Source organism: Dipodomys spectabilis, unplaced genomic scaffold (genome assembly GCF_019054845.1).
Source record: "Dipodomys spectabilis isolate Male_0828 unplaced genomic scaffold, ASM1905484v1 ptg000009l, whole genome shotgun sequence".
Classification (NCBI taxonomy): Eukaryota; Metazoa; Chordata; class Mammalia; order Rodentia; family Heteromyidae; genus Dipodomys; species Dipodomys spectabilis.
The window spans coordinates 25,398,525-25,425,249 of record NW_024870686.1 but is presented as its reverse complement, the minus strand read 5'-3'; the positions used below and the strand labels follow the sequence as shown (position 1 = coordinate 25,425,249).

At 35.1% G+C, this 26,725-nt stretch overlaps 1 protein-coding gene and 1 pseudogene across 1 annotated transcript in view; both read left to right on the top strand.

Annotated features, from left to right (window-relative positions):
* Galntl6 (polypeptide N-acetylgalactosaminyltransferase like 6) overlaps positions 1 to 26,725 on the top strand; it is an 813,988-nt gene that overhangs the window by 152,136 nt on the left and 635,127 nt on the right. The window lies entirely within an intron of this gene.
* Positions 15,884 to 16,989, top strand: LOC122125033 (annotated as a pseudogene).

Genomic DNA, 26,725 nt, shown 5'->3' with positions numbered 1-26,725 from the left:
ACTACTTTAATGAAATCTTATCCCAAACACTAATTATTTCACAGATAAGTTGCCTTCACGTGTCTTATTTCACATGCTCAACTTGACACCAGTGTTTGGAACACAATAGGTTCATAATAATTACTTGTTGAATTAGCTCATTAATAAATCATAAACATATCACAAAGCAAACATAAGGGAATGCAGAATTGACATTGAAACAAAAGGTGTGTGTTTCTAACAAAAGCCTATAGATATTTTATTATGTTATTTAATATATGAAGCTTGTTCCTTATACATCATGCCAATGTGTATCAATACATTTCTGTGGTAGATTGTTTTATACTATTTTCTAGCTTTATAAGTATTTTCACAAAAAGATTTCTAGGTCTCATTGGTAAAAGATAAATGAAAGTATGAGATTATGGTAATTGTGTTCTGAAAGATTCTTGTCACAATAAGTATGTAGTTGATTTTTATATCTATATTTTCACAGTCTAAGTTAGACAATAAAATATACAGCTGGTAGTCACATTGATTTTTTGTACTATGCAACAGCATTATTGAGCAACTATAAAGTAGTACTTTTATTTGATACAGAAACAAATCATCAATATTAATCCTAAGTGCTAATAGATGTTATTTTCCTTAGGATAGCACTTATATTGACTTGTCATTGAGCTAATTATACTTTCTCAAGTTTCAAGATAGGAACACAAACTAATATTTGCACTAATTATTAGTATTTAATATAAGACACAAATAAAACTAGATTTAGATATCAAAGTTTAGAAGACAAAGCTTTTATACTTAGATTTTTGGCAAATTCACAATGGCTCCAAAGAAGATTTAAAAATACCTGTCAACTATTTGGTAGGGTTACCAGACATCAGTTTCCAAAAGTCATAGGGAAAATATGTATGCATAATTTTAAACATACTTTTCAATAAGGACAACAGCTTATCCTTTAATTGATATTTTGAGACATTTTTCTTCCTTAGCTGAGGAAATGAAAGAAAATGACAGATGCCTAGATTTGTTCAGAATTAAGCACAGCAATAATATTCTTTGATGTCTAGAAAACATTTTTTAGGGAAAATCTGAGTTACATAATTGTGCACAGCACCAGAAACAATTAACAGCTCTTGTAGCAGGATTACTTGTACAATGAAGTTCCTTGTCTGGTGGGGACAATCAGAAAGAACCATGGAGTATGAGCAAGAGTCTGCTAAACAAAATTCTTGACATGTTAGGTAAGCAAATATATCAAGAGAAACACATGAGATCTTGGAAGTAAGACTGATCTTTGTGGACTTCCAGATAAAATGCAGAAAACACCAGATACTGGTGGCTCACACCTGAAATCATAGTTACACAGGAGGATGAGATCTGAGGATCATGGTTGAAAGCCTGCCCTGGAAGGCAAGTCCATGAGACACTTATCTCTAATTAACCACCAAAAATGCCAGAAGTAGAGCTGGAGCACAAACAGTAGAACTCTAGCCTTGGAAGAAAAATACTCAGGAACAGCCTCCAGGCCCTGAGTTCAAATCTCAAAACTAGTACGCACACACAGAAATGCAGAAGACAAGAGGATATAAGGGATTTTCTTCAACAGTAATACCAGAAGACACTGGTTGGAACTTTACAACTTGCATGGGAGGGGGATCGGGGAGGAGGGAAAGTGGGAGAAAACAAGGGAGGGGGTTCAAATGTTCTACAAGAAATGTACAAATTACCTTACTTATGTAACTGTACAATAAAATAATGCTTTTAAAGAAAACTTTCTTGTGCAAGTCAGAGAAGATTTTATCCATTAATATCATCTATTAATTTTATCTATAAATATGGAATTATTAGTAGCAATGAAGGACAGAATGATTGGTGGTTAATAATCGTAACATATCTCAACTTCATTGAGAGGCAGTCAGTGCGTCCATCTTGCTGTGAGAAAGACAACATCAGGGCTAAAAAGAAGTTTTAGTTTAAAATTTTTAATGATGAAATGAGGATGAAATGAATAAATTTGATTAAATGAGTCAACAAAGTTACCAGTGTTTTGGATACCTTTGAAGTGGTAATTTATAACTCAGTCAGCTGTGACACACTGGGAAAAATACCTATAGACAAGCTTCCTCTAGGTATCTGGGATCACATTGTCGAATGGGGAATGAATGAATGAATGTAAAGGCTGAAACCAAAATGATTGCATTTCTTGGTCCAATGGAAGAGACATTTTTAACCTAGAAATATTTTTTTTCACTTCCATGAAAGACATTCCTATGGAAATATTTTTCACTGATATCTTCATCTACTTTTGTTGTTGTTGTGGTTAATTTTTTTGTCAGTCCTGTGGATTGAATTCTGGGCCTGGGCACTGTCCCCCAGCTCTTCAGCTAAAGGCTAGTGCTCTGCTACTTGAGCCACAGTGCCACTTCTGGTTTTCCTTCCCATGTGATGCTGAGGAATTGAATCCAGGGCCTCATGCATGTGAGGCAAGCAATCTACCACTGAGTCACCCTCCCAGCCCTACTTATTTGTTTTATTGTTTTCATATATGTAAGGAAATGGGAGGATTTGGAAAAAATCATATTAAGTGAAATGAGCCAGACCCAAGGAAACATAGGTCCCATGTTTTCCCTTATTTGTAATAATTAGCATACACCTAGGATAATCTTAGCAGATGAATAGAATAGCTCAATAGCTATGTACTTATGACCATATAAGATGATTCTTAGTGAAATGAACTATAAGACATGGACACAAGAAGTTTTTCTGTGTTGTTGTTCTCAATGTAGCATGTGATTTCTTTTTTCTTTTGTGTTTTCCCCCTATGGGATATCCCCTGTTGTCACTGTATTCGATTTTATTACCTGGGTATTGTATATAGGTTTATCTGAACTAGGGAAGGGAAGGGGAACAACAGAATGGTGTGACAAAGGACAAAGGGAGAACCTATGCACAGCGATACAAGACAATGTTAGAAATGATCTTGAGGACGAATAGGGGGAGGGAAGAGGGAAAGAATGAGGGAGGGGGACTGGAAAGGTGGCTCAGTGGTAGAGCGCTTGCCTTGCATGCCTGAGGCCCTGGGTTCGATTCCTCAGCACCACATAAGCAAAAAGAAAAAAGCCGGAAGTGGCTCTGTGGCTCAAGTGATAGAGTGCTAGCCTTGAGCTGAAGAGCTGAGGGTCAGCGCTCAGACCCAGAGTTCAGGCCCCACGACTGGACCCCCCCCCCCAAAAAAAAAGAAGTGAGGAAGGGTGTAACATGTTAGACAAGAAATGTAATCACTACCTTACTTATGTAACTGTAACCCCTCTGTACATCACCTTGACAATACAATTAAAAAAAAAAGTGTTTTCTATTTCCAAAAGACAGATCTGTCACCGGTTAAGGTTACGAGACAGAGTTTAGAGACTTTAAGACAGGTTAAGAGACAGGGTTAAGAGACAAGACTTAACTACAATCTTCATGTTCTAGTCACAGCAGTATTCTCTTGATAGTGTCATAATGATTTATTAATATTTTATAAAAATTAAACTATTAGCATATCTCCCTTGATGATTTGTCTACAAAATCATTGCTTTTAATTGACTAATTAATATTAGATTCTACATTTCTAATTCCTATTGTGATAATTAAATATTCATTATTTATTTTAAAAATTATAGGAATTTAAATAAACCACAGCATAGTAAGAGATACTATATTTTTTTTTGAGGAACAAAGGAAAAGTGAACCTGATATGTTATTTGATATTTCAGATTTCCTATCAAAACCTTTTTATCTTTTATACAGTGTCAATAATTGCATGAGTTGGGAGGGTTTTCTATTTCATTTATTTATCCCTATGAATCAGATCAGGGTCAAACATGATAGCCAGAAATATGGTTAACTTAGAATTGTGTTATTCTTTGTGTGGAGTTTGGTCTTTGCCAAAGGCAGCATTTGACCTGTTCTTTGAAGTCATCTTGTTGCCGATTCTCTTAACTTTAAGTAGGCAACAGACTGTCAATTACATTAAGTTAAAGCTACTCTCATTACTCTGGTAGTTTAGTCAACCGATATGTTTTCAAGAGGAACTGCTCAAAATTAAAAGCTGTAAGGAGAATCTAAAAAGACTAACATGGTAAATCTTGTCATAAATAATTACAGATATTTGCAATCCAAGAATGTGCCTGAGAGATGGCATTATAAATGTCCTGATCCATTTATGCAAATTGATAGTGAATATAAACTGGAATCATTTAATTGACTAAACATTTGCTAAATGTTGGGCAATTTATCGCAAGCCAAATTAAGACAAAATGATAGTAGGATAGAATGACAGTGAGAGGTGTTGGGAATTGAAAATAGCCACACATATATTGATATTTTTTCCATTGAGTGGTACCCATTCTGCACCCTCCTCTTGTATTGAGTCTGGCAGCTATTTTGTTCAATAAAATGTGGTGGAAAATATGTACAAGTCTAGATTTAGAGGTTGGTTCTTATTTTTTCCTCTTAGAACTTTGAGCTCCAGACAAGATTGCTTAACTATCATGATGCAACAATAATGACAGGTTGCTCACACTAAACTTTTGGACAGCCATTTACAAAGACTATGTGAAGAAAGCAAGAAATACTTACCTAACCTTCAACTGTTCCAGTTTCTAGTCATACCATTCATAGAGCAGATGCGCTGGAAATGGCAGACCACCAGACATTTTCTCTAGAGTTTCCTGTAAGGAATCCACTGATGTTTCTCTTAGCAGTTCAAAACACACATTTGAACTCTCCATACTTCCTCACAAAATTTTCACCTTCCAGTGTTCTCTGTCTCTACATCTGATTCCCCAGCTATTTATTTACACCAACAAAACTGTTAGTCACATTTGAAACTTCCTTTTCCATTATCTAAGAAGATTTGTTTTTCCTATCTACAAAAGAGCTCTAATCATATACGTTTCTCTCATTCTTCCACCTAAATTCTTCATCATTATCATTCCCATCATCACCATTCCCATCATCACCATTATCATCATCATCATCATCATAATCACGATCATATGTTTCTACTCTACCAATAGCAAATTTATGTCATTGCATACTCTTGGTCACTGACCATATCAACTTTTGTCCTCTCCAAGTTTTTACCCTACTATATCAAAATCATCTTTCCAAATAAAAATTTGATAGTTCCATTTAATGAATTTAATAGGAGAAAATAGACAATATCTTAAATACAGCCTACTTGGCCCTCCAACATCTGCCCTTGTGGCTCTGGTCCAGACTCCTGGTGAGCTGCCATCTTTGTTGATTTACACAGTTTGGCCACTGTTTTTAATGCCTTCTTTATCATAAGAACTTTGTATAGCCTGTTTAATTCTACACACATACTCCAAGGTTAACTATCTTCTAGGATATTGTAAAATTATCTCTTCCTTGGAAGAAAGCTTTCTGAAAAATTCAGGTTACAATGTCATAATTGTGACCTCTTCTAAAACACTTATACAGTCATATTATTATTTTTCTTATTGTTCTTATTACCTCTTATATTTTCTTAGTTCAAGACATAGATAAGGGTAGAAGAACAAGCAGTAATGAAGGATGGGGAAAATAGAACAGGACATAAACTTGCAATGTCTGCAGAAGCCAGTCAAGATTGATTTGGTTACGTTCATACACCTTCATACATTTGCACATACAAATATATTTGACTAAATATGAATATACACACATTTTTCATCTTTTAAGGACTCTTTGATGGGATATTGAAAAAATATTAAATAAATATTGAATAAATATAATAGTAACTAGCTTTTTGTTGCTCTGGTTGTTGATACTGGACCTTGAACTCATGTAGATACCAGGTAGGCACTCTGCCACATAGCCACTTTGCCAGAACTTTTGGCATCAGTAATATTTTGAGGTCAAATCTCAATTTATGTCCTGATCATCCTGGGCTATGTTATTTCTGTTTGTCTTTCCTGCATTTCTACAATGGCAGGCATGAACTGCTGCACACAGCCTTGTTAGTTGAGATGGAGATGGGGGGGTGTTTTGAAGTTGTTCTTTTTATGGCTTGGGCTTATCTCTAACTTTCACTCCCCAATTTCTCAATCAAACTCTCTAAGATTATAGGCTTGAACACAGAGCTGGTACTAGTGAGTAGCTTTAACCTGCACTTGTTTAGTGCATAAATATCCATGCAATTTTCTGGAAGTAGAGTTTATGCGAGTTGTAACATAAGGCAAAATGATCTCAACTTGCTCTTCATGGAAAATATTCACAAATTACTAGTGAAGCAAAAATTTTAAAGGGAAAGATGTTTTGAAAGCTGTGGCTTTTTATCCATGATTATAAACAGGCCCTTATTTTATTTTGGGTTCTGCTTGCATTTCTGTTTGAAATGTCACAACTTTATGATATGTATATAAATAAGGATATTTAACTACTCTTTATAGACACACAAAGTACATTTTAAACAGATTTGTTAGTCTAGTTGAAGCAAAATAAGAAACCCTACAATATGAATGTGAAGGAAAGCAAACTAAGGTCTGGGACAAAACACGACATTAAGAAATACTAATAGGTCCATTTATTTAAATATCCTCTATTTCTGACATTTGATAATGCTGTCATTGCTTAATTATCTAAAATTCATTTGGCCTGCTCCTGTCAACATAAAGATATTATGCAATAAAATTGGTGAATATTAAATATTAATATCCATTGTCACATAAAGATTAACACTTAAAAGTTTTAACTGAAAATGTGGACCATAATTTCCTGGTATGTTTGGTGTTATATTTCAAGTATATGGTAAATCCCTAAGAGCAGTATTCTAAGCTACCTTAATAATGTAAATTTTATCTTTAGATAAATACTTTCTAAACCAAGAGTCCTATAAAAATTGAAGCAAAAAAGAAAGTGATACTAAGCTATTTATCTTGAAATTGCTTTTGAGAAACTCATATTTTTACTTTGCTATCATCAAATTAATTACCCACTAAACATAAGGCTTTATAATTACTGTATTGTTCTAGCTCTCAACATTTCTTGTTCTCAACACATGCTTGTAATATTGGAAGTATTACAATTTTATAATAATACTAGGAATTTGATGATTTAATTTTGCTTTTCTTCATGGTAATTGATTTGTTGGACTCTGTAGCATTATTAATCCTTTGTAATAGAGCAGAAACAATTTTAAACTCAGATGCATTCCTTTGAAATTCTGATAAAAAAAGAATAATACATTCCCAGAAAATTGTGTTTGCATGACTTAAAAAAATCTATTTGAACTATGGAAGTTGGTACATTTTCTTCTTTCATTTGAAATACCAAGATCAATAAAATTATTATTCCAATTATTTCATCTACATAATATAATCCTATAGATATATGTTAATATTAGTACAAGACAATGCTTACTGAATAAAAATATTTTAAAAATATGTTTGTCAAGGATAGTTAGCCTTAAACTGACTGATTATCAGTAAGTGTGTGTCTAAAGGCTTTGCATGGTTCATAGTAGATTACACGTAGTCTTTATCTTAGATGAGTTGTTTTAAAAATCAATCAAATGCTCCGTGTTTGATTATCATCATTTACTGTCTTGATATATTCTGCTGTAAATTTTTTTCTTTGCTGTAATAACTGAGTGTAATTCTAAATGGACCCATTGCCCAGAGTCAAACTTGTGTAGGAACAGCCTTGGCTTTGTACATTTGAGCAGATAGACAAATTATATTTTGATGAAAGAGTTCACAAAATCTATCCATATATACATGGGAAAATATTATAACTCAAATGCAGTGGTGGAAAATTGATAGATTTAAAAATCAATCCAAGCCAGGATGCTGATACCTGAGGATCATAGTTTAAAGCCAGCCTAGATAGAAAAGCCTGTTAGACTCTTTACTCTAATTAACTACCCAAAAGCCAGAAGTGGAGCTGTGATTCAGGTGGTAGAGCAATAGCCATGAGAGAGAAATAAAGCTCACATCAGAACCCAAATCCATCTAAAATTTCTCAAGATGGCAATCCTCTGACTTAGGCTATTTTAAGTTGCAACACATACCATAAAAATTGCAAATCAGGTTCTGGTATTTTTGAAGTTATTTTAGAAAGCCAAAGCACATTCTTTAAACAATAATTTCACATTCAACATAGTATTAAGTGCTTTCCAAAACCCATATACTTCAGTATTTACAGAAAAGCAGATGCATGTGAGACCAAAATTTAAAAAAAAAAAATCACCTACTATTTATAGTATATTCAGCAATTAAACTTCATTAAGTCAACGCTTGGAACAGGTAATTACAGAAAGTTTAACAAAATGAATATTGGAAAAATGAAACAGTTTGAATGGGCCCAGGCTGCCAGAAGAGGGGTGGATAAAAAGGAGGAATAACAGGGGACAAATACAGTCATAATACTTGATGTACTTATGGGGTAAAGAAAATGAGAATTGTGACATGATTCCAGATGGACGGAGTGGAGAGAACAATGGAGATGGATGGAAGAGGCGACTCCGATCATAAAGCCATGGCCATATAAACGGACATGTTAAATTATGGCCCTTTGTACAAGCATTTGAGGATTAAAAATATTTTTAAGCAACTATTTACTTATATACCTATGTAGGGATATTTTTCCCATAGAAAAATGCCTCCACGCAGTTTATTGGCAAGAAGTTTAATAAAAGAAAACTATTAGAAATCCAAATTTAATTTTAAACATGATATGATAGAAAAGAAACAATCTTGGGCTAGGAAGGTGGCTCAGTGGTACAGTGCTTGCCTTGCATGCATGAGGCCCTGGGTTTAATTCCTCCGTACAACATAAGCAGAAAAAAAAACATAAGTGGCACTGTAGTAGAGCACTAGCCTTGATCTGAAGAGCTGAGAGACAGTGCCCAAGCCCAGAGTTCAGGCCCCATGATCAACAACAACAACAACAACAACAAAAAGAGAAAGAAACAATCTTTAAGGGTAGAATTATTTTGAATATAAAAATACTTGAGGGAAATTTGAAATAACCTGTAATTTTAATCTAACTCCTTAGTTTTTCTTCTAAAAACTAACAACTGCTAAAATTCTGGGATATTTACTTTTGGAGATAGTATACATATTTGTTAATAATACCTAATCTAATTATATTGTCAATAATTTTTACTATGAATTCAGTAAATCAAAATGTCATAAAAGATTTTATATAGCCACATTATATTTATTATTCGAATATATCATCCTTTACAAATTCTTCTTTTTCAAAATATTCAGGCTGAGATTTAAAGATAAGATTCTGTAAGAAAATGCAAAGATGTGGAAAAATCATATTAAGCAAAGTAAGCCAGACCCAAAGATACACAGGTTACATGGTTTCCCTCATTTGTGGTAACTAGAATGCACCTATAAATCTACAAGTAAACACACTGGATTGTAAAAGAAAAAAAAAAAAACTGGAACATGATATATTATACAGGTGTCTAGACCTTCATACAATGAGACCAAAAGAGGATATGCTTAGGAGAGGATCACTTAGGTGTTATATCTATGTGTAGCTAATCATATAAAACAATAGTTATTGGGCTGGGAAGGTGACTCAGTGGTAGAGTGCTTGCATCTCATACATGAGGCCCTGGGTTCCATTCCTCAGCACCACATAATCAGAAAAAGCCGGAAGTGGTGCTGAGGCTCAAGTGGTAGAGTGCTAGCCTTGAGCTGAAGAGCTGAGGGACTGCACCCAAACCCAGAGTTCAGGTCCCATGACAGACAAAAAAACAAAAAAACAAAAAACAAACAACAAGAAAATAGTTTTAAAATGTATTCCAGGAAATGAAAACAAGATGTTTTGTTTGTTTTTTGTTTTTGTTTTTATTCCCTTTGTAGCTGTTTTTGTTTTCATTTCTTTTTGTCTTGTTTGTTCCTTTATCTGTCTTTGGGAGGGGAAGCCGGATGGTGGGACAAAGGTTGAACAAACACAATAGTGATACTCACTAGACACTTTGCTGAAAATGAAATATACAATTTGTGGGAGGAGATGGGAGGGAAAAACAATGAGTGAGGGAAAGAGTTACACTGTTCAAAAAGAAATGGACTCATCAGATTTACATCACTGTAACCCCTCTGTATAGCACCTTTACAATAACAATTTTTTTAACTAGAAAAAAAAGAAGTTTCTAAAAGTATGGAGTAGTTGTTGTGGTAGAATAAAGGTTACAAATAGGCACTATATCTCATACCTGTAATTCTACCTACTCAAGAAGGTGAGTTCCAAGGATCTTGGTTTAAAGTCAGCCCAGGAAGTAAAGTTTGTGACTCTTAACTACCAAAAAAGTGGAAGTGGCTTTGTGGCTCAAAGTGGTAGAACATTAGCCTTGAGCAAAAAAATAAAAACTCAGAGACAGCATCCAGGCCCTGAGTTCAAGTCCCATGACTGACAAAAAATAAATACATAAATATTGGTTACTATATTTGAGATGAGTAAGTTTTAAATGGCTGAAGAGGCAGGGGCTGACAATGATGGCTTTGTATAGTGTCTGAATGTAGATTTCATCATAATGTAATAAATAGGCACTTACTGGAAAATTTAAAGAAAGGTGATAAGCCCTTTCCAAATTATATAATAAATTAATAATTCTGAACAATATGAAGAAAATAGATTGTAGAAAATTGGATTAAAATGTAAACAGAAAAACTGTTTAAATGGACATTACAGAAATCAAACAGATCAATTTGTATTATATCAATGGAACTGTAAAATAGATAAGATTAAGATAGTATTTGAGGCAGAATATTTAATGGATTAGACTTCAGAAGTTGGAAAATGACAAATGAAATAAAAAATAGTCATTTATTTTAATTGGAGTACGGTGATCTTTAGTTTTAGAAACAAGGACATTAGGTATGGTTGGTTTGTTAAGTGTCATGTTACTCTGCTTTGTTTTCATTTATTTTTTGTACTTTTGATAATATTTGTTAGGTGAGATATTGGATCAGGAGAATCTTTGTATATAAATGTATGCTAATTTTGACATCCCATTAGACAGATGATCATACATATTCAAAACTGTCTAGAATTCAAGGAGAAATAAAGGTAAGGGTTACCAGTTTGAGAGTCATCATACACTGTAACAAAAATTTTGAGGTTGAATAGGATCTTGTAGTGAAATACAGATAAATAGAAGACAGCACACTACCAAGTGTATTTCATAAGAAGTGCTGTTTGCTAAGTTTTCCTAACTTGTTTCCTCCTTGTTTTTGCCTTTCACTGCTACTATAGACTCTGCTCTGCTCCCACAGTGCCCCCTTTAGGGGGAAACGCAGGCAGCCATTGGGAGGGAAAACATCTCATTGAAATAAGTTCTTTATGAGAACAACATCTCTCATCGTCCCATAGTAACAAGTCTCTCTCAAACTTTCATTGTGTCTGAAGGAATTTCCATTTACCACATCCACTGACTGCCTTTATGAATAAATGAACAGCAGCCATTTTGAACACCCAATCAATGTAAAGAAAATACTAATGTTAGGAATGATAGGAAATGGAGTGAAGACTTCAAATGGCTGTGTGGAATTCTGGAATCTTAAGAAAAAACAACTATAACCAAGGGAATGTCAATGTTGGAATTGTGCAAAACTTTTCCTAAATAATATGAAGTTGTGCTATAACTTGTCTTCCTCATAATGAGTAGTAAGAATCATTTTCATGGTGAATTTTTGTTTGGCTTCTAAGATCTATACTTTCAGAGTTTCTAATCATACAATTACATATATGGTTTTCAAGCACTGTTGTAAGAATGAGAATTCAGTTTAGAGAAACGTTTTACCAGACATTATCAGTCTTAAGCCAATCAGCCAAGATCTTAGGGAAGCTGGTGGCTGGTGGGTTGGTGGGTGGGAATAAAAGGTCAGCCTGCCTCTAGAATCAGAGGACTATGCACGCAGATTTAATTGCATTTTCTAATTCTTTGAAAACAAACCTGACAATTTTGCTGTTGAATTCCTTCTTTTTTGTGTTATATATCTACTTTGCCAAACCTGTTTCTCAGATAGAGAATGAGGACTCAGGTTGTAAGACTTGCTGTGAGAGAAGGCCTATTAAATTCTGGCAAAATAAATGGAATATTGGCTACTGAAGCGATGATGCTCTCTGAGAGAACAGGAAAGCCTGCCATCCTTCGGAGCCTCCTGCTCACTTCCCTTGCTTTAATTGGCCCAGCAGCTGTCATTCTCGGCTGCTCATGCTCCCTGCAGTTTTGTATTGATTCTCTGGGAAAGCAGTATTGAGGCGGTTGCTCTTGAATCTAATTTTTCCATTCAGTTTTATTTTCTATTAGTTTAAACAGACAGCACCATTTCTTTCTCACTAAAGATACATGGCATGGAAGTACACAAACAAGTCTGGGAGCCCAGGGCATTCATTAAACTGGAAACACTGTAAGCATTTATTATATCAGAAATAGCAGACCACACACCACTGACCGAACAAGGGATGTGTCAAAATGATGCATTAGTTGAATTTTGCTTAGCTTTCCTCTTCCTGTTCTACCTGAGAACAGACAAGGTAGTGGTTTAAGAAAAGCAAAATAAAATTGGGGACTTGAGTAGCAGAATAAACGACATCAAAACTCACTGCAGTTATAATAAAAAGTAACTTATCAGAGGTCATTGCTTTTCATGTTTATTGATTTTAGCCATCAGTATCATTATTAGCCAGTAGAAAAACAAATTTATCATGAACCAAATGAAGGACAAAAATGAAGGTAGTTTCATATTTTTGGAAACAATACATTTATCAATTAGTGTGAGAGAACAAATTGGATTTAATTTTTAAGAAGTTTTCTTTAGTTATAAAAAGATAGTGTAAAATGGGCAAAGGGCTTATTAAAAATTAACACACATATATTTTAAAAACTATTTTAAAATAAATCAAGCTTACCTAAGCACACCAGTTAATATTTTCTAATATTGTTCTTCAGGTTCCAGAAGTTTCTTGACAATCTAACAATAGGGTTACCCATTTGATAAGCTTTAGTAAGACAGGAATCCTAGTTCATCTTTCTGCACTTTTCAGTACCTGGCATATGAAAGAAGCTTAATAAAAATTCTGAAATGAGGGAGAAAGCTGCAAGTTTTAATGCATTTTTGAAGAGATTGGGTCATGAACTGAGTAGAATACTTAAGCCTCAGAATAATACCCTGTTTTTCTGAAATACCATCACTACACAGCTATTAAATGCAAAAAAAAAAAAAAGAGCAAAGATGAGACCAAACTTATCCTTATGAACATTTTAGAAAGGTAAAAGTCATAGACATAAGATAATCAAAAGACAAATTTGAACTTGTTGGCAGGTCTAGAGCCTTTTGTGTTGGATCTTATATTCTACTCCTGCATCATAGTGGCAAGATTCATAAATATAATTTTAGAACGAGATGTCTGCTAATCTGAGTCATTAGCCCTCAGTCACCACAGAAGGCTCTAATCATAAGCACTACCACGATTCACTGATTCCTTCAAATAGCCTATTAGCGATTATACCATCAAGTGGATATCTTCCAACCAGTTTGGAGCAAACACATTATATAAGCTTGCATTATATGATGTGAATTGAAATATATCTTTCATTAGCTAAAAGTCATCCTGTAACTGCCTTGATTTTGTATGGTTTGAAATGATGACCAATCTGTTTCAAAATTTTCCTCTTAAAACTTCTTGATTTGTGTCACAATAGCAGAAGGCCTTCCCGCAGGTCCAGGCCAAGCATTGACTGCATGCAGAGCAGAAAGCTCTCATTTGCCTTCTCCCAAAAAGGGCAGTTTAACCACATTTAATATATTTTGGCTGGCAATTTGTATGCGTAGTGTCTGCCCAACGTACTTTACTTTGAAAGAGCCAAGCTATAAAGCCTAGAATTATAGTTTATAATAGGAAGTCTGATAGAGTTGTTTCTCCTGATATTGTCCCAGCTCTGGCAGAAGCATAATTTGTATCCTTAAAGAGATGGGAGTGTTCTTGTGGGAAAAGAAAAGAAAAAAGGAAAAGAATAGTGGTCTTTATAATGACTATTTGGAGAACTCATCTTTTTTCCCTCTCTGGATGCTGGAGTATTTTTAGGATATTTTATCTTTCATATGTGAATATACATTATATATTTCATTGTGGGGCTAATTTGATTTTTAAAACAATGGGGTTTTATAAAGAAAGATGTTTTTTTAAAAAAAACAAAGTATCCTTAGGAAGATAACTCCAGTTAACTTTTTTTTCTTTTTTTTTTTCCTGGATACCTTTTCTATTTGCACATGAATGAGACCAGATGAGTAAGGAAAGATTCAAAGGAGACAGCAATGGTGCATTTCTTATCTTCAACACTAACTACCCACAGGCCATGAGATTATCATATTTTTTTTTTACAAAACAGAAGGAGTCCCTTCATATTTTGTTTTGCATTTGTCTGTCTTAGATATTCTTGTCACTTTTTTTTTTTTTTTTTTGCTGGTCGTGGAGCTTGAACTCTGTGCCTGGGCACTGTTCTGAGCTCTTCAGCTCAAGGCTAGCACTCTACCACTTGAGCCATAGCACCCACTTCCAGCTTTTTCTGTGTATGTGGTGCTGAGGAATCGAACCCAGGGCCTCATGCATGCAAGGCAAACACTCTACCACTGAGCCACCTTCCTAGCCCCAGATATTCTTTATTATTAACTGTAAATCTTAGTTTATCTATAACCATACATACAATTTTATAGAACAGCACATAAAATCCAGGGTCAACCAGATCTGGATTGGAAAGGCACAATTTTATTCATTTGGCTTCTCAAGACCACAGTTCTTCTGAGAGTGGAAAACATAATCTTGTCAAGTCAAGATAGTATTGAGTATTTGCAATTAAAACCACATGATCTATGGAGTAATTCTCAGTGAAATAGAAAGATTGGTTTCATTTGCATTTTCCTCCCCACTTCCAAAGAGCAGGCCTGCCATTGTTGATTTGTTAAGTATTGTTCTCTTTAGAATCAGACTTTGAAAAATGGAACAAGTGTAGATAGTGTATTGGAAAAATGGAGCTAAGGAATAGACATACACTTAGTGATGAGATGAGATAGGAAAGGAAATACTGCCTCTTGGTAATCCAGCAGTTCGCTAATGTGTTTAATGGGTTTATTTCTGCTTGGGAATTCTAGAAACTTGTAATAATACATCTCAGATGTGTGTTCCTAAAACTTAAGTATGAGTGATTTGTGGTGCTCCAACTAGCGTCCATCTTTGCTTGAGATCTCTAGGCAAAGGCGGAGGGGCCAGGCATTCTCTGGCTCATCAGTAATGAATCCACAGAGTGGACAAAGACTTCAGGCAAAAGTGTGCAGAGGAAAGTCCACTTCTCAAATGCTAGTAGGTTCCGTGGCTACATTTTTCCCCAGCCACTCCCTCACCCACAGGGTAAGAGAGGTGAGCTTGGTGTTGCTTGGTGATTTACTAAGCAAGGGAAGGGGTTACAGAAAGTCAGGGAGGAGCTGACTGATGATCAGGCGGAGGCACACATCAGGACAGGAGGACACAGAGCGCATGGCCTGCTTTGTCTGCTAGGCCAGGAGAAAGCCCTAAGACCAGATAAGGTGATTTGTCTCCTGGTGTTGACTGATGAGTCAGGACTGGGCCGTAGTACATTCTCCACACCAATTTGTGATCGCTTTCACTCAAAGTAAACCAGGCCAACTTCTCTATCACTTTGTGTTTAGTATTCAATCAAACTGGACTTCCTTCAGGGCTCTAACTCATGATAGTGTGAGGCAAAGCTTGACTTTTTAGAAGATATTTTTTTCTTGTAAAGTTTTCCGTATTATTGCCTGTGTTAGGAATATGTATATGTGTATATACATATATGAACATACATATCTATATCCACTTACCTACAATGGTATTTTTCTCCTTTAAAGAAGAAATGTACTCTCTCTGCCACTTTGGAGCCTGGGGAGGTTTGCTGGGAACAGGACTTGTAAAATACAAAGTATCTGGAAGGTTGTAGTGCAAGGCCATTTTTGCTGGCTGTAAGCAGGGACTCTGGAACCAAAGGGAGCACATGGCTCTCATTCAAATAGAAGACCTAAAGAACATAAGTCCCATGGTTTCCCTTATTTACAATAATTACTATGTCTAGAATAATTTGTCAGATGAGCAGAACACCTGAATAGCTATGTGCATATGACCATATAAGATGATGCTAAATGGAAAGAACTCCAAGACATGGACACAAGAGGTTTTCTTTTGTTGTTGTTTTAAACGTACTATGTGATTTTGTTTGTATGTTCTTCCCCCTATGGTATATACCCTGTTGTCACTGAATTTGATTTTTGTACCCTGGTATTGTATATAGGTTTATCTGGATTAGGGAAGAGAAGGGGAACAACAGAATGGTGAGACAAAGGACAAAGGAGGAGGCAACAATGCTCCATAGGAAATGTACTCATTACCTTGCTCACGTAACAGTAACCCCTCTGCTCAACAATTTTACAATAAAAAAGTACAAAAAAAGGAAAAGAGGAAACCAATGGAACAGTGACATCACAAGACAATATGTTGGAAATGATCTGTACAACTTGAGGGGTTTGGGGAGAGAGATAGTAGGAGAAAAACGAGGGGGGGATAACAAGTTTGACAAGAAATGTACTTGTTACCTTACTTACGTCACTTTAACCCTTCTGTACATCACCTTGACAATTAAAAAGAAGGAAAAAAATTGTAGGTGCTTGGGGTGATGCCAATTTCTATTTGGGCAAGAGATGTGCTTATGGATACAAAGAAAAACACAACACAGTGACTCCTGGTGGCAAATGTAACAAAACCACAGTAATCTGGGGGAAGGCAATTTGTGCCCGTGGAAACAGTGGCATGGTTCTGGTCAGATTCCGAAGCAATCTTCCTGCTAAGGAAAACTGCACATGGAATTCATGTGGTGCTGTACCCCGCCAGAATTTAAACTAATGTAAATTCAATAAAATAAATCTGTGTTCCTGTAAAAAATATATATAAAGAAAGAAGAAATATAGACTACACTTACTTTGCCTTTCAAAATAATGCTGTCATCAAATAATAGTTCATATATGAATGTTACGAGAAGGCGTATGGATGTCAGAAAGTACAAGGAGCGGGCACTGGTGGCACATGCCTGTAATTTAGCTACTCAGGAGGCTGAGATTCGGAAGACTATTATTCAAAGCCTGTCCAGGCAGAAAAGTCTATAGTTTTATCCACAAAATAACCAGCCACAACCCAAACTGGAAATGTGATTCACCATAAGCAAGCAAGAAGAATAAGTACAATGCTCTGAATACAACTCCTGGTACTAGAAAAAAATATATTAGTACAGTGAAAAATACTCTCTTTTATAAAATGATATTCAAGTCTTACGTCTCTAAATATAGAATATAAGATAAAAAAATAAAGCACACTATTGCTAACATTTAAGGTAAATTATATTAAATCTAATCATCACTTGTATTAGTAAATTAATTTGCAAGTGGAATGGTTATCTCAATACCAAATTTTAGCGGTATGAGTTTAGCAATAGTATTATTTTTGGTCAGCTGTAGGGCTTGAACTCTGGTACTGGGCACTGTCCCTCAGCTGTTCAGCTCAAGGCTAATGCTCTTGAGCCACGGTGCCACTTCTGGTTTTGCAATGGTTTATTGGAGATAAGAGTCTCACAAACTTTCCTGCCTGTGCTGGCTTTTAACCACAATCCTCCGATCTCAGCCTCCTGAGTAGTGAGGATTACAGGCACGAGCCACAGGCACCCAGCAACATTTTTTTTAATAGGAAAAAGCCTTTTGAAGACTTCCGTGAAACCACATATGGTGTGTTTTAACACATCAATGCAGGCAGTCTAGAGATCAAGCATATACTCTTCCAATCATTGTCCTCTACATAATAAACAGTCTGCACACTAGCATCCAAAAGTTTGAGCACTGATCCAAAAGGAAATATACTGAAATGAAAATGGAGGTAGGGGTTCCCTGAAAAGCTTTTTTTTTTTAGTGCCTGTGGTATTGGTGTGAATTGCTCAAAGCTGTCAGGAATTAATTCTTTTCTAAGAGGACTGCTGGAAAAAAAAAAGACAGGAACATGTGTTCTTGGCAGAGAAACAAAAGGCTTAATAGTACCTCAGCATTTATCTCACTACAAGCTAACCCAGTACATTATATTAATACCAAAATTGTCTAGGACAATGGGAGGAGGAGGTCTGCTGTAGCTGATAAAATCTTGCATGCACTTGGAGCAGAATGAAACTAGTGGACTTTTCATATGTGTGTAGTGTATGTGATACATACTTTAAAACATTTCAATGTTCATTTGTCTGAGAACATATATATGCACACATATATATGTTATATATGCATATGTCTGTCTGTCTGTCTGTCTATCTATCTATCTATCTATCTAATTTCCCAGATAGGCACCAAAACAGTATAGGGAAAACTTGCTTGAAATTTCATCTTCTGGTTTTCTTTCAATATTGATAATAAATAAATAGAATGCATCCATGGCCTAATAAAAAATAACATTACCACAATATATAATTTGAAAACCAAAAGGCATAGACGTATACACAAGCTAAAACCTGCAGTTCATAAAATATGCTAAGATTATTTAAAATTTTTATTTGCTCATGTTGAGAAATAAATATTGGCCTCAAAACTTTGAAACATTAGAATCTAATTGATATTTAAGAAAGAGATATTTCATGAGAAATCTCACATGGATATTCAATTATTTTTATTTGACACAGGTAACATTTGGTAATGTTAACTTCAGTGTACAGCTTGAGAATAGGGTGATTTTGATCACAATATGTTGTTCTTAACAGCATTTTGAATCAAGGGGCTACAAATTTCAATTCAAGTAGAAATATTTTGAAAAGAACGTTTTCTTTTTTATTTATTTTATATAGATGGACAACATATAACATGTCTTAGTTCACCCTGGCTGCTATAATGAAACACTGAAAACTTGATGGCTAATAATTACTGTAAATTTTTTTCTCACACCTCTGGCGTATAGGGGAGCTAAGATCAAAGCCGTTCAGATTTCTGGGTTTGCACAATTGAAGACTTTTCTTTGTATCTTTGTACTGGGGCAGGGAAAGCGTTCTCCTTCCTTCTCTTTCATTTAATCACTACAGATCCTCCCTCAGGATTCAATCACTTGTCACCAGCCCAAATGTAGATACCATCATCATTTGGGAAGACAAAAACTTAGTCTTTAGCACAAAAATAATCAGATTAAAAAGTACAAAGGAAACCAAAAAAAGAGTGATTGATATACTCATATCAGTCAATTGCTGAAATTTAAAACAACTAAGTAACACTTTTTTTTACCTTTTCATTGTAAAAATACTGTACAGAGGGGTTACAGTTACATGAGTAAGGCAACGAGTACATTTCTTATCAATCATTGTTGCCTCCTCCTTTGTTTTTTCCCTACTATCCCTTCATTCTCACCTCCCCAACTACTCCCCCCCACCGAAGTTGTAAAGCATTTTTTTCCTTCCCCTCCCCAAATTAGAAGAGTATATATACAGGATGCAGGGCACCGAAATCAAGTATAGGTCCTATGGTTTCCCTTATTTGCAATAACTAGTATGTCTAAGACAAGCAGAAAAGGTCAAAAGCTACATTTGACCACATAAGATGATGTTAAATGAAATGAACCCCAAGACAGAGACACAAGTGGTTTTTTTTTCTTTCTTGCTATTGTTTTTAATGTACTTATAATGTACTATGTGATTTTTTTTGTTTCTTTGATATGCTCATCCTCCATGGTATTACCCCTGTTTTCACTTTATAAATAATACTTTTTAATTCTTAAAGACTGCTTGCTATTTTTGTTCATTGGCTCCAAATATTTTGATAATGTAAGGTATGACTTTAGCACTTATAGGAGATTGAAGTATTTTGCCTTATAGTTGAAAAGAATATGTAACAAACTTTGAGAGCATCAATCTGACATTAAAATGGGTACCAGTGAGCATTCATGCCTCACTAGTCATCTTTCCTGGGAATGGGTCCTGACCATTAGTACTATAGGCATGAAAGCACATCAAAATAGAAGACAGAATATACCATTACTAGTCAGTAAGCCAGTGGCTTATAATATGAGGCTCTTTGGAAAAATAACTCAGTGGAAAATAGCCCTTCCTATATAGTGGCTGTAAGATGGCAGAGCTCAGAGCAGTCTCCTCTCCATTGACTTTCAGATACAAGCCCAGAGTGGAAGGGAAGGAAGGAGTCTAGTCAAGCCTATTTTAGAGGGCAGGTGGACATTTGGACTTACTAAAACTGAGTGATATTCTGGAACCAAAACCCACTGTTGTTTCACAATTGTTCACCGATTTTTCCAGAAATTTCCTTGACATAAAATGAAGCACCTCTACAACATGTATTAGGAAATTGTAGAACAAAACCCCAATTTCAAAGCAGTTGCCCCCATGTCTGACAATTCTCACAATATGGTTCTTGGCTGTAACTAGATGGAAGCATATAGTTTGTGTCTAGAAATGAAATAGTAACTTTGTCTTTTTTTCTATTTCCTTCCACCTTGTTCCTAAACCCAAGGTGGTCAGGTCTATAGATAAAATTGAAAGCATTTAGCCAACTGGACATTGCTAATAGAGAAATCTGCTAGCTCCTATGTTCTCTGATGGGATGGACTGGATGGCCCATCTGCTAATTCTAGCCACTAATGAATGGGACGTGGCTCATAGTGAGTGAATGCGAACCTGTCTTCAGGTAATTCAATATCCAGATTTGGTCTTTGGTCTTTGGATCTAGATTTATCATGAGGAGATCTGAAACTGCCTTCTGGGCCACCTACAGGTTGTCAAGCTTAGGAGAAAATGGACAGGATGTAATTGAATTGACCAATGACACTGTAAATCAAAGACAGATATCAATTTATTATAATGAGATAACAGCGAAGCAAATTTAATGCATTTGGTTTTTATTAAAGCATTTGTTCCTTTACAGTAATATTCGGAAATATTTCATCTGGTAGAAAAATTGTTCAGTGAATATTACCATTTAAATGATTTTTAGAACCTATTCTTATTAATTATGTACAGATTAACATATTTTTCCTACCAATAAAGTGCTGCTGATGTCCAGACATTTTAATGTATTTCCTCTTTGTTTACATTCTTGAGTTTATATTTTATTCACAATATTGAATTATGCATTTGATAATTTTATTATGCTAACACATGATTTTCATGGCAGGAAAAAGCCTTGGAGATATTATTTAAGCAATTCTATGTATGCTTGTTATGTACAAATATCGCGATCAATCACAACATTTGACTATTGGCCATCATGCTATTGAGAAATGCTCTAGTGAGCATGTTTGCCATATATTTTTAAATTTCAGGTATTTTTTCTCTTAGGATAAATACAGGAGGTGAAATTAATTGATTCATAGTCCTCTAGTTCAGACATGTTTACACTTCATGATTTATCTTATTTTTAGTATCATTATTATTATTATTACTGCTGTTGTACTGGGGTTTGAACTCAGGGCCTTATGCTTGCTAGGCTGGTTCTCTGAATCATGCCTCCAGTACTTTCTTCCTCTGATTTTTTTTTTTTTTTGAGATAGAATCTCACTTTCTACCTAGGTACATGCTTGTAAATGTGATCAGTCAATTTTAGGCTTCCTAATAAAGTAGATGCTTTTTCCTTTGAGAAATTGTCCTTGGATTTTTCTGGCGAGCTGGCCTAGACTCTAACCTCCAACTTCACCCATTCAAGAATGACAAGTTGGATGCCACTGTACCTAGCTATTGATTGAGAAGAGGTCTTGTGAATTTTTATTACCTAGCTTGGCCTCAGACAGAAATTCTCCCGAACTCCCAAATTTAACCTCCCAGGTAGAAACATAACCCATTGCCATTCAGGTGTGTGTGTGTGTGTGTGTGTGTGTGTGTGTGTGTGTGTGTGTGTGTGTAAAGGAATAAAAATGACATTCCCCTAGGAAGACAACTTTTTATATGAAACAAAAGTTATATATTGTGGAGTCAGAATGCATGTGTCAAGATATCTTTTGTGAAAGATAGAAGGAAAACGTAGAGTCGAGGTGTTTTCCATGTATCGTGCATGCTCTGTGGGTGCAAGCACACTCATTACCATTACTGTGCAGCATCCCAGGAATCACTGAAGTTTATTACCTGGCGTTCCAGTTCCATTTTCTTTGACTTTGTAGAAACATTTTTCTGCATTCTTTGGTGCAGGTGTGAATATGAACAGTGGAACCGACTTACTTCCATGTGTTTTAAGGTTTTCTGGGTAATTTAGCAGGAAGTTATTCAATTATATAAATAGAAATTAATACAATATCACACGGATTGTAAGAAAACAGACAAATGCAAATTACTTTGTGAAGCCTTTAGTGGAAGTACTTTTGTCACAAATGTTGGAAAGAAGACCATGCACATATATACTATAATGCTGGGAACAATGATATTTTGAGACCAAGAAATCAATTATTTCACAGTTACCACATATGTACGTACATATATACGTATATACACACATACATATATGTATATCTATGCTTATATATATATATATATATATATATACACACATACACATGTATCTCCCTAATTTCTTAGAAGGGCCATTTTTTCATATAATAGAAGTTTTAGTCCTAGTCTCCTCTCTCTCTCTCTCTCTCTCTCTCTTTCTCTTTCTCTCTCTTATTCTTTCTTCTTTTTCCCATTTAATATGTCTACTTCTGGCTGACACATTAAGTTTTTCAAAATGGTGCCTTGGGCATAGGAGATTTCCCCAAAGAAGACCTGAGGATTCACTATTATCTTCATCATCTCTACAGCTCAAATAGCTGTAATTGGGATTATAGTTACAAACCACTAAGCCCAGCAAAAATAATTTTTGATCATACTACCCTTAAAAGCCTATCTAACAACTTGTAAATCTTGATATAAAAGACATTTTAATGTCTTAGAAAGTCCACAAGTGTTCTTGCATTATGTTTTTTAATATTTGATGAAATTAGAATTTAATTTTGCGCTGACTTTGAGGAATCTTGGTGCTCTTTCTCTGTAACTTAAACAAATCAGTGAGTCTTTTCTACATGAGTCTTTTCTACATGTTTAAAGTTAGATATTTCTAGACGGTAACATGATCTACTTTCTATGTAGCTGCATTTACCAACTTTGTACTTCTACAGGTATTGATCCTTCACAGCCTTAGCTGTGAATGTGATATCAAGAATGAGGTTAAAGGTTAATTGATGAGTACCAAGTTACAGTTAGATAAAAGTAGAAGAGCGATTTCACATGAGAGGAGGGGAGGGAGATAGGTAGGCGGGCATGGATAGCAATAATGAGCTGCAGATTTTGAAAAACTATAAGAATGTATTTAAATATTTTTATATAAAGAAATGATAATGACTTGAGATGTGTTTAACATGATTTAAACACTGTATTGTTCAATGCATATGTGTATGGAAATATCACATGGTGATACAATCATGAATATAGTTTCAGTGTGTCCATTAAAATATGATTAACTTAAAAGAGGGAACATTATAAATTACAACATTTCTTCAGGACTTAGCAGGTACCAATATTACATTTTAAGTGCTTAGCTGCCTGTTATTTTATTCTCATTTTCACTGTTGTTGTTGTGTTTTTTGTGCCAGTTCTAGAGCTTGAACTCAGGTCCTGGGTGCTGTCCCTGAGCTTAATTTGCTCAAGACTAGCACTCTACCGCAGATCTAGCCTTAACTCCACCCCTGACTCTTTTCTTTTTCTTTTTTCTTTTTTTAGTTTTTTATTGGAGCTAAGAGTCTCACGACTTTCCTAACCCAGGCTGGTTTGGAGCCGAGATTCTCAGATCTGAGAATAGATAGAATTATAGATTTGAGTCTCTGAGCCTTCATATTTCACTCACTTTTGAGATGTTATCTTTATTCTCATTCCATAGGTAAGAGCACTGAGGATAATTTGTTTAACGTTACACATCCTACAGAAACAGACTTGTGTCACTCTCCTATAAATTATTCCAAATACTGATTTGCCAACTGGGATCCTGTTGCCACAAAATCGGCTAACTTATGGTTATATTTATATTTATAAGACTAACGTTTCTTTCTCCTTTACCACCTTTCAACCTCATATCTCCAGACCCACATATTTTATTTTCTATTGTGGTAAAATGTCACATTGTTTTAGAGGTAAAGAAATACCATGAAAGAAAGAACATAGACTATGAATTAAAAGCTATGGGTAAATTTTCAAAGCAATAAATAAACTAGGTGGCTATATCCAGTTGGCACTCCAAAGTGCATTTGAACGGAGCGTGCCACATATTATGAAGAATGCAATTCTCACAGAGAGCCACATTCCTCATACGACTGAAATCACTTGGCCTTTTGCCCTGAGCTTCACAAGGCAGTGGAGATGTGTACAGAGGGAGGAAAAATATCAGCTTGTCTGGGTTTCTGAGTCCCTGCCAAGTCCCATGATCACCCAGACTATGAATACCCCTCCCTGCCTGGTCCCTGCCTGGGATCATAATTCATCACTCTATCTTCTTTCTGCTTCCTTTGCTACTGGGGAGAAGCAATGTGAAATTAAATAAGCTGAATAAAAGTAATTTTTCCCCTTCTGTATGGATTTTGGCAGGGGGCCTTATAAAGTGCTTTCCATTCCTGGGACATGTGGAATATTAAACTCTTGCCTTCTAGTTGGTGGCCTCAGAGTAAGTTTTTTAGCTGTCAGGATTTCATCTTTCTTTTGTTTTTTGAATCACTGCTGTGAAGTTCACTTGTACATCTTAGCCCCTTCTGCCCTGGGCAGCTCTCCAGGAAGACAACAGGAAGCTGAATGAAGAAGGCCAGAATGCATATAAGCACCTTGCTTTGCTTTCTCCAATAGCTCTTCAGAAGGAATGTGCAGGTTCACATTATGATTGTTTTTACTGTCTCAATATAGCCAGAAACAGCAGTCTTATGGTGGTAAAGAAACAATAGTTATGACTGATTTCATTTCAAAAATTAAAAATGATCCTATTGTGTTTTTATGTTATTTATATATGCATTTATTTATTGTTTCTCTGGTGTTGTAGAATTGAACCAGTGAGCTCAACATTCATATTTAAGTGTGTATAGAGCCAGGCTCTGGTGGTTCACACTTGGAATCCTAGCTACTCAGGAGGTTAAGATCTGCTTAAAACCAGCCCAGGCAGGAAAGTCTGTGAGACTCTTATTTCCAGTTAACCACCAGAAAACTGAAGTGGTACAGTCGCTCAAAGTGGTAGAGTGCTAACTTTAGCAAAAGAGCTCAGGGACAGAGACCAAGCCCTGAATTCAAGCTCCAGGAACAACAAATAAGATAGAAATAAATAAAATAATGTATATAGAATATCCCAATCACTTTCCCTGAAATAAAGTTATTTCTGAACTAATTTTATGAACAATCACAGCTAATAGATGAAGCATAAGGCCAGACTTTAGAACTTTAAGGCAAACTGGTTAATAAAGTGTCTTGTAGGTCATGAACAATAGGAACAATTTTTATCATCTATTTACTAACTTTCCCTATTTTATACTTTTACATTTTTATTCACATCCATATATTTTCATTTACTTATTTTTTTTTCTTTCTAAATGGATCTGCTTCTGAGGAAAGAAATTTACAAGCCCCTATGTTCCAATTAAACAAGACACTTCCTACTTTGTCATTAGAGAGTTGTTTATTGACCTCCAATGACTACTTACAGCATGTCCCTTAACCCAGTTTACTCTGTTCTTTCAAGAGCTACAGTTTTGAAAACTGCTCATGTGTCTCCTGGGAGGTACAATAGGTAAAATTCCAGTTGTATTAGCTTCACTATAGATTATATTTTGAAACTTATTAGCATCTTTATGGGCCTTATTTGGTCTCTCTCCAGTGAAACAAAACATTTTTAAAATACACATGCCAGGAAATTTTAAACAGTAATTCTATTTTGGAAAAAAAACTCTTTTATTCATCATGTAATATGTGTGTTACAGAAATCCCAAATATAACACCCAACTTGCCTTTTATCTGAAGTATTGCCTTTCATATTTATAGTGAATGAATAGCCCATTACCAAAATCCTTTTTCTGGAGTAGAGAAATTCTTGTAGAAATTGAGGTATCATTTTCTTCATTGAATAATTTATATCATGATTCATTTCATTCCAAATGAATTACTTCTTTGAAACCCACATATCCTTTATTCATGCCTATGCCAGAATCTTAATAACACATTATAGGTGTGAACTAAATATTGACCATATGATGGTTTATAGATATTGCAATAACATCATTCAAGAATACTTTATGTTAATGAATTAACTTTGATCATTTTATTTTTTAGTTGTGATTATTTGGCATTTGGTGAATATGTATCTGAATCAGTTTTGATGTTAACAATTACCACTAATGAATGAGGCTTGAGCTCAGACACTTTACAACTTTGGGTTTTTAAAGTGTTTTTAGGTCATGAACAGTAGAAACAATTTTATCATCTGTATACTAATTTTCTTTGATTTATACTTTGGGGGCATCGGAGATTAGTGATGCCCTCAAATATGCTTTCAATTAGCAAGAAGAATGTTCTTAGCCAGAATAGATAAGATGTTTAAGATAGATGTGGATAAAACAGTATTAATATATAAAGTGGAAAGGATATGGAATAGTCAGTCTCCTGCTTTTG